The following is a 12,143-nucleotide window of genomic DNA, read 5'->3' on the forward strand; positions in this document are numbered from 1 at the left end:
GTGTGGCCCTGACACTGTCAGTGGGCACCCATCTTAGACCACAATGGCCAAGTTTTATTCATAAAATGAAGGCCTTTTAAATATAATTAAAGCAATACTTGATAGATTTATCAACTGCGGTTTACCCATATCATAAACACAGTCATTACAAATGAATTAGAACTCTACAAGCTGATCTGAAGGGATTTTAACTGAGAAAAGCAAAATGCAGAGAAGTGAATCTAGTACGATTCCAAACAATGACCAAAAAGAATCCCTTATAAATATATGTATACATGTTTGCATATTTAAGTGATGGTGGAGTAAACTATGTAAGGATACACCCGGGCTGCTAACGCTGGTAATACTGGTGACCTGGATCAGGATAGGAGATGGGGGAGGGTAATCACAAAACAGAGTTGAAAGAAAAGGAACTGGGACATCCCTCATGATCCAGTGGTTAAGACTTCGCCTTCCAACGCAGGGGGTGCGGGTTCGATCCCTGATCAGGCAGCTAAGATCCCACATGCCTCGCAGCCAAAAAACCAAAACATAAAACAGAAGCAATATTGTAACAAATTCAATAAAGACTTTAAAAATGGTCCACATCAAAAAAAAAAATCTAAAAAAACAGTGAAGGAACTATATGAGAACAAAGTGGGTATAACATGATGCCATTTACATAAAATGATATAAGTAAAGTTGTGTATATCTGCATAGAAAAAAGTATGAATGTGTAGTCAAGTGAATGCCAATGGTGGTATCTCTGGGCAGTGGGATTTAGATTATTAATATATTTTTTAAAATTAATTTATTTGTTTTTATTTTTGGCTGTGTTGGGTCTTTGCTGCTGTGCGCGGGCTTCCTCTAGTTGCGGCGAGTGGGGGCTACTCTTCGTTGTGGTGCACGGGCTTCTTATTGCTGTGACTTCTCTTGTTGCGGAGCACAGGCTCTAGGCTTCAGTAGTTGTGGCTCACAGGCTCTAGAGTGCAGAATCAGTAGTTGTGGCGCACAGGCTTAGTTGCTCCGTGGCATGTGGGATCTTCCCGAACCAGGGCTCGAACCCATGTCCCCTGCATTGGTAGGTGGATTCTTAACCACTGCGCCACCAGAGAAGCCCTACATTTTCTTACTTTTAAAAATTTGATTTTTTTTATGGGGAGTATTTTTAATCTATGTCATTGGGGAAAAAAGATATTTCAATATCAGAAAACACAACAAACAAATAAATTCAATTTTGCAGAAGAAAAAAATACAGGACTTCTTCTGCCAGGAGTGGTGTTCTAAGGAAATCAGAAACCACCCTCCATTGAAGAACAGATAAAAATGCAGGATGAAATCTATGGAGAAAAAAAATTACTAAAAGCAGCAAAACACTAGTAAAAGGCTAAGGAAACAGTACTGAAAACTCAGAATAAAACAAGAGAGGAGCTCAAAACTCAGATGCCTTTGGAACAAATGAAGGCATTTGTTCCAAAGGCATTTTCCAACGCAGAAGACAGTTTGAGAGTAGAGGAGCAAAAGTAAAGGCCCAGATCCACCCAGACTGGAGGGTCTGAACCTCAGCTTTTCATTTTAAGCTGAGACCTGAAGGCCATCGTACACAAGGTAAGAATGAGCCAGGAGTCACCTAGCTTTCATGTGAACTTACAGTTTAACCTTGTACCCCCTTCACTATGCTATAGCTACACGAATTTTCAAGAAAATGAAAGTTTGAAGTTTTTATCAGGAAACTGGAACTTATAAAAAGTGAGAGAGCTTTTTTTTTTCAGTATTAGAATACAAAACAAAAAGCAATCTAGAACTGAAAAATATAATCACTGAAATTAAAAACTCAATGAATGTGTTTAATAGAGATTAGACATAGCTGAAAAAAGGAGGTAGGTTAAAAAAAAAAAAAAAACTATCCAGAATTCAGTAGACGCAAAAAATGAGAAATACAAAAGATAGGATGAAAGAGAATTTCTAACTTATTTCATTGTAGTCATAGAAGAATGAGGTAGAGGCAATATTTGAATAGATCATGACCAAGTTAGAGTTATAGTAAGAAAGCAAGATTGGTTGAATATTAGAAAATCAATGTAAACCAGCACATTAACAGGTTAAGGGGGGAAGCATATGATTACCTCAACAGATGCCAAAAGTGTTTGATGAAATTCAACATTAATTCAGAAAACTAGGAATAGAAGTGAATTTAAATATTTGATGAATAACTATATATAAAATAGACAACTAATAAGGACCTACTGTATAGCACAGGGAACTCTACTCAATACTCTGTAATGACCTATATGAGAAAAGAATCTAAAACAGAGTGGATACACATATATGTATAACTGATTCACTTGGCTGTACACCTGAAACTAATAGAACATTTTAAATAAAATATACTCCAATAAAGAAGTTTTTAAAAAATTTGATGAATAGCACTACCAAAACTGACAGCTAGCATCACTTACGGTTAAGTATTAAAACATTTAATGGTTAGATATTAAAAGTTTTCCTTCTGGGACTTCCCTGGTGGTCCAGTGGTTAAGACTTTGCCTTCCAATGAAGGGGGTGTGTGTTTGATCCCTGGTCAGGGAGCTAAGACCCCACATGCCTCAGGGCCGAGAAACCAAAATATAAAACAGAAGCCACATTGTAACAAATTCAATAAAGACTTAAAAAACGGTCCACATCAAAAAAAAAAAAATCTAAAAAAAAAAGTTTTCCTTCTAAGTTTGGACTAAGACAAAGAAAGATGCCTGTTGTCATCACTTCTGTTCAATTTTGTCCTGGAGACCTTAACTCTGAAGTAAAGCAGGAAAATAAATAAAAGGTTATTGCCACCATTATTAATAGATTATATGATTCTGGCTAAAGAAAATTCAGAAGACTCTATAGACTATTTTATTAGAATTCATAACAGAATTTAGCGAGGTAACTAGATATAAAATCAATCTACAAAAATCAATTTTATTGCTATATACCAGCCATAAACCAAACAAAGGTGGAAAAAAGTAACCCGTTATATTAGCATAAATGGCCAAGTAGCTAGTAATAAATCTAACAAACTATATGAAAAGCCTGTACAGGGAAACTCTGTAAAAGACTTTATAAAAAATCTAGATAAATGGTTTGATATACCATGTTATTGGATTTGGATAGCAGTTTCCCCTGAATTTACCTATATATTCAATCCATTCATAATCTAGATTCTAAAAGCTTTTTTCTGTGGAACTTGCAGATGGATCCTAAATTTTACACTGAAATACAAAGAGCCGATTATAACAAAGATACTCTTAGACGAACAAGATGAGAGGTCTCACCCTACCTGATATCAAGACTTATTGTAAAGCTGCTGAAGGAGTGAGTGGAAGTGGTTTAACCACTTTGGAAACAGTATGGCATTGTTTTTTCCCAGTGACTCAGAACTTCTGCCCCTCTACCTGTATCCTGGAGAGACTAGTGGATGGACACCAGGAAGCCTGTGTAAACCTCTTCACAGCTGCCCTATTTGCAAAGCCGTTCAGGGGAACCAACACACATGCCCATCACAGGAGAATGGGTACGTATATTGTAGCACATTCACACAATAATGAGAATAAATATCCTGGATCCATAGAATAAACACAGTAGATACTAATACTTGCTACAACATGGATTTATCTCACAAACAGAATGTTAAGTGAAAGAAAAAAAGTCAGATACAAAAGAGTACATTCAATATGGTTCCCATTTGCATAAAGTTTAAAAATAGTCCAGATTAGACTAGTGTTTAGGAAGCACAGGTAGGGGGCAAAACTATTAAGAAAAGCAAGGAAGGGATTCTATCAAATCAAAATGGTGGTAGAGAAGAAGAGGAAACTTCTCTGTCAGAGAAGAGGAAGCTTTACGAATAAAAAAGGACAAAACATTTTCTAGACTGCACTGATGACCTCTTTTTTTTCTGCGGCAGTAGATGGTCGAGTGTTCACTCAATGACTCATTATGCCGTGCATTTGCTTTTTGTTTGGGGGTTTTGTGGGCTCTTTTGATAGGTGTTCTATATGTCACAATAAATAAAATTTAAAAGATCTAATAATGCTTGCTCATTATGAAAATTTTGAAAAATACAGCAAAATACAAAAAGAAAAAAGAAAAAGAAACTTCATCTACATCTGAGAGACAACTTCATTACAATATTTTGTTATATTTCCATCCTGTCATTTTACTGGGTATATTTTTATATATTTCTGACCATATCATATATGCAAATTTGCATTCTGCCCATTTTTGCAAACAACTTGTATAAACCTGAAACAAGCAGCTATATTCCCTTTGACTGCTCATTCGTGACATGACCTCACTGTTACCCTCGCTATTTGCCCTGGGAAGAAACCAAAGAGATGACCCTCAGAATAAATTAGACACCAAAGCTAAGATTTTATTTCTCTGTTCACCTATGCTTAGAAAGAGCGGTGGGATGAGTCTCTATTTCCCTTTTCCCCTTCCCACTGCCTGGAGCATGGATGTGGTGGGAGCCACCTTGGACCACTCAGGCCAGGGCACTCCCCTAGGCATGGAAGAGCCATAGGTCAAAGCAGCCTGCATCTCTGATGCCATAAAGCCTCCATACTGACACCATGAAGCACTGGACTGCTTATGCTTGGTCTACTGGTGAGAGAGAATTAAAGTTCTTTGTCTAAGCTATAGTTATATTGAGTTCTGTTATGGATTCATGTCCTACCTAACATAGACCCTACCTAAATGCTCATTATAGGTGAGCATTTTCTCATGTTCCCAAAATCTCCTTAGAAGTATCAGTCTTGGGACTTCCCTGGTGGCACAGTGGTTAAGAATCCACCTGCCAATGCAGGGGACACGGGTTCGAGCCCTGGTCCAGGAAGATCCCACATGCCGCAGAGCAACTAAGCCCATACACCACACAACTGGACCTGTACTCTAGGGTCCACGAGCCACAACTAATGAAGCCCGCACTCCTAGAGCCCATGATCTGCAGCAAGAGAAGCCACCGCAATGAGAAGCCTGCGCACTGCAACGAAGAGTAGCCCCCGCTCGCTGCAACTAGAGAAAGCCCACGTGCAGCAACGAAGGCCCAACGCAGCCAAAAATTAATTAATTAATTAATTAAATTTTTTTAAGTCTCTTTAAAAAAAAAGAAGTATCAGTCTTAATTGGTTCATAATATTGTGTCCTGTGAAGTTACTGAATTTTTCATTCACTCATGCATTCATCCATTTATTCCATCACATATTTGTTGAGTGCTTACTGGGCCCCTGGATGGGTGATGGGTATGCAGTGGTGAATAAAACTGCCTTCCTGCAGCTTACATCCTAGTGGAAGAAGACAGGTGATACACAAGAAAACAAATAAATAAACAAGATAACCCTTCTCTACGTTCAGATACAGCATGTTCCCAAGTGTGTAGCAGAGACTAATTGCTCACTAAAACTGACCCTCTTTGCCCCTTTGCACACAGCTGGACCATATTTCCCATCTTCCCTTATAATCAGGTATGTGAGCCAATGAGCAAGTGGGCAGATGCGTGTCTGACTTCCAGGTGTGATCCCCCAAACCTCCCACTTAGGACCCTCACCTCTTTTAACATTCACCAATGGAGAGGACTAAGGGCAGGTGCAGGGAAGCTAAAGGAGCCCAGAGCTGCCAGGTGGGACGAGCCTGGGTCCCTAAGTGACTCTGAGGAGTAGAGCTACCCCACTCACTGCATCACACTACCCTGTGAAAGAAAATAGGTTGTATCAAGCCACTGAGATTTGGGGATTCTTTGGTTACAATTGCTAGTAATTTACCTTGCCTCATACACATGAAGAAAGGGCTCTGGTAAACTGCAAAAATGGCTTCAATTTTTCACCCCTCCTTGGCTCCTTACCCTTTGCCATCTGACTTCACAGCATCTTCCATCAAAGGGTGGAGTCTATTACCCCACCCCTTGAATCTGAGTAGGTCTTGGGCCGTGAGGTGGCCAATAGAATGAGAGAGAAGAAATGGTATGATAGTTGCCAACAACTGCTGAAGAACTGAAAATGAAGTCAGAAGTAAGTAAATACATTCAGGAAAAAAATGCCTAGGAGGTCCCCTCATACAGTTATCATGGACTCTAGCATGTTGAGGAAAATTCCTGACGCTCACCTAACTTCTTTCAAGCCAGCACTTCCCACATTTATTTTATCAAGGAGCCTTTATTCTCAAATACCAATTAACATCCCATGGATCTTTGTCAAATGCTAGTAGGACACAGTCAAATTATTTCCAATTAGTTTTTGTTCATTTCATTATTATTTTAAAAATGGTGTTATAAAAATCCTTGTAGTGAAATCTTTTCCACTTGCTGGATTCTTTCCAGGGGCTAAGTTCCTAGCAGGGTAAATGGTGAATTAACAGATATGCACATTCTCAGGCTTTAGACTCAGGCTGCCCAATCCTTCTCTGGAAGGGTCACTCCCATTCACATCCCAATCATGGTGAATGTGAACAGGGTCTCCCATTTCCCTGAACTCTCCTCACCAAAGGGAACCACATTTCAAACATCCTTGCTGATTTGACAGACAAAGGGATGCATCTCAGTATTTCAAGTGGCAATTTATTTGAATATTACTGGGGATAAACTTGCCTTTCATCTTTTTTGGCTATTTGTACTTCTTCTTTGAATTGTCTTTTCTTATTAATTACTCATCTTTCTTTTGGGTATTGGCTTTTCCTGTTAATTCCACAATAATTTATTAATATCTTTATTACATTAACCACTTTTCTATCATACCTGTTGCAAATATTTTTCTCTACTATTTATTTAACTTCAATTTTAGTCATGCCCTTTTTAAACATATGGGATATTTAACTTTTTATACAGTCAAACCCATCAATCCTTTCCTTTGTAATTTGTTCTTTTTTTTTTAACAGGATTTTTAAATTTTTATTTATTTATTTATTTTTGGCTGTGCAGCACGGCATACGGGATCTTAGTTCCCCAACCAGGGATCACCAGGGATCAAACCCATGACCCCTGCAGTGGAAACACGGAGTCTTAACCACTGGACTGCCAGGGAAGTCCCTGTGATTTATTCTCTTAAAGTTCAGAAAATCTTTTCCAACCCAGAGGTTATTAAATATTTATTTCATCTTCAAGATTTTTATTGTGTAATTTTCTTCCCACATTTTCCTCTAGTCCATCTGGAATTTATTTTCATTTATCATGCAAGATGAGGCTCCAAATTGATATTTTCCCCCAAATGGCTGAGACATAAACCCAGCTGGTGTGACATTATGTTTCTGTTCTATAATACATTCTTGCTTTCTTTACTCTGTCTTTGGCCAGTCATTCTGGTACATTACCCAGGATGATTGCTCTTACACTGAAATCACACTTTATATTATATGAATTCCATGATTTTGTCTGTCTTGTCACCAGTGTATCCACAGCACCTAGAACAGAGCTTGGCACATGGCAGGATCTCAATAAATATCTGGTGAAAGAATAAGTTAGTGAATGAATGAATGAATGAGTGAGCAAATAAATGAATGCATACAATATGCCAGCCCTGATCTGGGCAGTGAGTGTACAGAGGAATAGGAAATAGTTTACTCAGTGTGTATCAGGTAGCCTTTGCTGCATAACAAAATTCCCTACAACTAATGGCTTAAAACAGCAACCATGTTATTATTTGCTCACTGTCCTGTGTTTCAAGAATTTGAATAGGAGCAGAGATGGTTTGTCTCTGTTCCACATGATGTCAGCTCTGGTTAGAACATCCAAGAAAAAAAGAACATCCAAGAGAGCTTCTTCATTTGCGTGTCTGGTGCTTTGGGAAAAGTTCGAATGGCTAAGGGATAACTAGAACAGCTGAACTGGGGTCATATATGCGGGGCATCGATTCTCGCTGTTACCTGGCTTCCTTAGGTCTCCACGTGGCCTTTCCATGTGGTCTCCCCAACAAGGAGCTCAGAGCTCGTGAGTACACAGAAGCAAAAACTGACAATCCTAAGGCTTAGCCAAGAACTGGCTGGGGGTGACTTCTGTCATATTCTATTGGTTAAAGCAAGTCACATGTCCAAGGCATATTCAAGGGGAGAGGATTATATGAGTGTGAATAGGGAGGTATATCTCTTTGGGAATCTCAGCATAACTGACTTCCACAATCCATTAAACGGCTGCTTATTAGCCATTCACAAGGGCCAGGCAGAAAGCAGGTGCAATGGCAGGCCACACAGACACAGGCTTCTGAAATGCAGTGAATGTAGGGGCCCAGGCCATTGCTGGGTCCTGAGGCAGGTACCTCTCCCAGTCTGAGAAAGGAAGTGGCTTCCAATGGAGGTAAACCCAGACATGTGTATTAAAAATGAGAGCACAATCAGTCAAATGGAAGAGCATGTACTAAGGTACACAGGGGAGAAACCACTTAGAGATTGTCTTGGTGAATCCCTAAAGTCCAGAAGCTTTAGGGATGAGGTTGGGGCCAAATCAGGGTCTGTATAATGGGGAAAGATGGGAGCCCTGAATGCCACTGTAAGAAATCCAGCATTCATCTTGAAGAATAGTGATTCCCAACCAGCAACTGGGTATCAGAATTACCTGAGTTTAAGAGGGCAGACAGCAGAAGCAAGAAGAACTACAGTTCTGCAGCCTGTGGAAGGAAAACCACATTCACAGAAAGATAGACAAAACGAAAAGGCAGAGGACTTTGTACCAGATGAAGGAAGAAGATAAAACCCCAAAAAAACAACTAAATGAAGTGGAGATAGGCAACCTTCCAGAAGAAGAATTCAGAATAATGCTAGTGAAGATGATCAAGGACCTTGGAAAAAGAATGGAGGCAAAGATCGAGAAGATGCAAGAAATGTTTAAGAAAGACCTAGAAGAATTAAAGAACAAACACCTAGAAGAATTAAAGAGCAAACAAACAGAGATGAACAATACAATAACTGAAATGAAAAATACACTAGAAGGAATCAATAGCAGAATAACTGAGGCAGAAAAACAGATAAGTGACCTGGAAGACAGAATGGTGGAATTCACTGCTGTGGAACAGAATAAAGAAAAAAGAATGAAAAGAAATGAAGACAGCCTAAGAGACCTCTGGGACAACATTAAACGCAACAACATTCGCATTATAGGGGTCCCAGAAGGAGAAGAGAGAGAGAAAGGACCAGAGAAAATATTTGAAGAGATTATAGTCGAAAACTTCCCTAACATGGGAAAGGAAATAGCCACCCAAGTCCAGGAAGCACAGAGAGTCCCAGGCAGGATAAACCCAAGGAGAAACACGGTGAGACACACAGTAATCAAATTGACAAAAATTAAAGACAAAGAAAAATTATTGAAAGCAACAGGGGAAAAACAACAAATAACATACAAGGGAATTCCCATAGGTTAACAGCTGATTTCTCAGCAGAAACTCTACAAGCCAGAAGGGAGTGGCACGATATATTTAAAGTGATGAAAGGGAAGAACCTACAGCCAAGATTACTCTACCTGGCAAGGATCTCATTCAGATTCGATGGAGAAATCAAAAGCTTTACAGACAAGCAAAAGCTAAGAGAATTCAGCACCACCAAACCAGCTCTACAACAAATGCTAAAGGAACTTCTCTAAGTGGGAAACACAAGAGAAGAAAAGGACCTACAAAAACAAACCCATAACAATTAAGAAATTGGTAATAGGAACATACGTATCCATAATTACCTTAAACGTGAATGGATTAAATGCTCCAACCAAAAGACACAGGCTCACTGAATGGATACAAAAACAAGACCCATATATATGCTGTCTACAAGAGACCCCCTTCAGACCTAGGGACACATACAGACTGAAAGTGAGGGGATGGAAAAAGATATTCCATGCATATGGAAATCAAAAGAAAGCTGGAGTAGCAATACTCATATCAGATAAGATAGACTTTAAAATAAAGAATGTTATAAGAGACAAGGAAGGACACTACATAATGATCAAGGGATCAATCCAAGAAGAAGATATAACAATTATAAATATATATGCACCCAACATAGGAGCACTTCAATACATAAGGCAACTGCTAACAGCTATAAAAGAGGAAATCGACAGTAACACAATAATAGTGGAGGACTTTAACACCTCACTTACACCAATGGACAGATCATCCAGACAGAAAATTAATAAGGAAACACAAGCTTTAAATGACACAATAGACCAGATAGATTTAATTGATATTTATAGGACATTCCATCCAAAAACAGCAGGTTACACTTTCTTCTCAAGTGCGCACGGAACATTCTCCAGGATAGATCACATCTTGGGTCACAAATCAAGCCTCGGTAAATTTAAGAAAATGGAAATCATATCAAGCATCTTTTCCAACCACAACCCTATGAGATTAGAAATCAATTACAGGGAAAAAAATGTAAAACACAAACACATGGAGGCTAAACAATATGTTACTAAATAACCAAGAGATCACTGAAGAAATCAAAGAGGAAATCAAAAAATAACTAGAGACAAATTACAATGAAAACACAACAATCCAAAACCTATGGGATGCAGGAAAAGCAGTTCTAAGAGGGAAGTTTATAGCAATACAAGCCTACCTCAAGAAATAAGAAAAATCTCAAGTAAACAATCTAACCTTACACCTAAAGGAACTAGAGAAAGAAGAACAAACAAAACCCAAAGTTAGTCAAAGGAATGAAATCATAAAGATAAGAGCAGAAATAAATGAAATAGAAACAAAGAAAACAATAGCAAAGATCAATAAAACTAAAAGCTGGTTCTTTGAGAAGATAAACAAAATTGATAAACCATTAACCAGACTCATCAAGAAAAAGAGGGAGAGGACTCAAATCAATAAAATTAGAAATGAAAAAGAAGTTACAACGGACACTGCAGAAATACAAAGCATCCTAAGAGACTACTACAAGCAACACTATGCCAATAAAATGGACAACCTGGAAGAAATGGACAAATTCTTAGAAAGGTATAACCTTCCAAGACTGAACCAGGAAGAAACAGAAAATATGAACAGACCAATCACAAGTAATGAAATTGAAACTGTGATTAAAAATCTTCCAACAAACAAAAGTCCAGGACCAGATGGCTTCACAGGTGAATTCTATCAAACATTTAGAGAAGAGCTAACACCCATCCTTCTCAAACTCTTCCAAAAAGTTGCAGAGGAAGGAACACTCCCAAACTCATTCTATGAGGCCACCATCACCCTGATACCAAAACCAGAAAAAGATACTACAAAAAAAAGAAAATTGCAGACCAATATCACTGATGAATACAGATGCAAAAATCCTCAACAAAATACTAGCAAACAGAACCCAACAACACATTAAAAGAATTCAACAACAGAATCCAACAACACATACACCATGATCAAGTGGGATTTATCCCAGGGATGCAAGGATTCTTCAATATATGCAAATCAATCAATGTGATACACCATATTAACAAACTGAAGAATAAAAACCATATGATCATCTCAATAGTTGCAGAAAAAGCTTTTGACAAAATTCAACACCCATTTATGATAAAAACTCTCCAGAAAGTGGGCATAGAGGGAACCTACCTCAACATAATAAAGGCCATATACAACAAACCCACAGCAAACATCATTCTCAATGGTGAAAAACTGAAGCATTTCCTCTAAGATCAGGAACAATTATTCAACATAGTTTTGGAAGTCCTAGCCACGGCAATCAGAGAAGAAAAAGAAATAAAAGGAATACAAATTGGAAAAGAAGAAGTAAAACTGTCACTGTTTGCAGATGACATGATACTATACATAGAGAATCCTAAAGATGCCACCAGAAAAGTACTAGAGCTAATCAATGAATCTGGTAAAGTTGCAGGATACAAAATTAATGCACAGAAATCTCTTACATTCCTATACACTAACAATGGAAGATCAGAAAGAGAAATTAAGGAAACAATCCCATTCACCATTGCAACAAAAAGAATAAAATACCTAGGAATAAACCTACCTAAGGAGGTAAAAGACCTGTACTCAGAAAACTATAAGACACTGATGAAAGAAATCAAAGATGACACAAACAGGTGGAGAGATATACCATGTTCTTGGATTGGAAGAATCAATATTGTGAAAATGACTATACTACCCAAAGCAATCTACAGATTCAATGCAATCCCTATCAAATTACCAATGGCATTTTTTATGGAGCTAGAACAA

This window comes from Balaenoptera acutorostrata, chromosome 19 (assembly GCF_949987535.1).
Source record: "Balaenoptera acutorostrata chromosome 19, mBalAcu1.1, whole genome shotgun sequence".
Taxonomy (NCBI): domain Eukaryota; kingdom Metazoa; phylum Chordata; class Mammalia; order Artiodactyla; family Balaenopteridae; genus Balaenoptera; species Balaenoptera acutorostrata.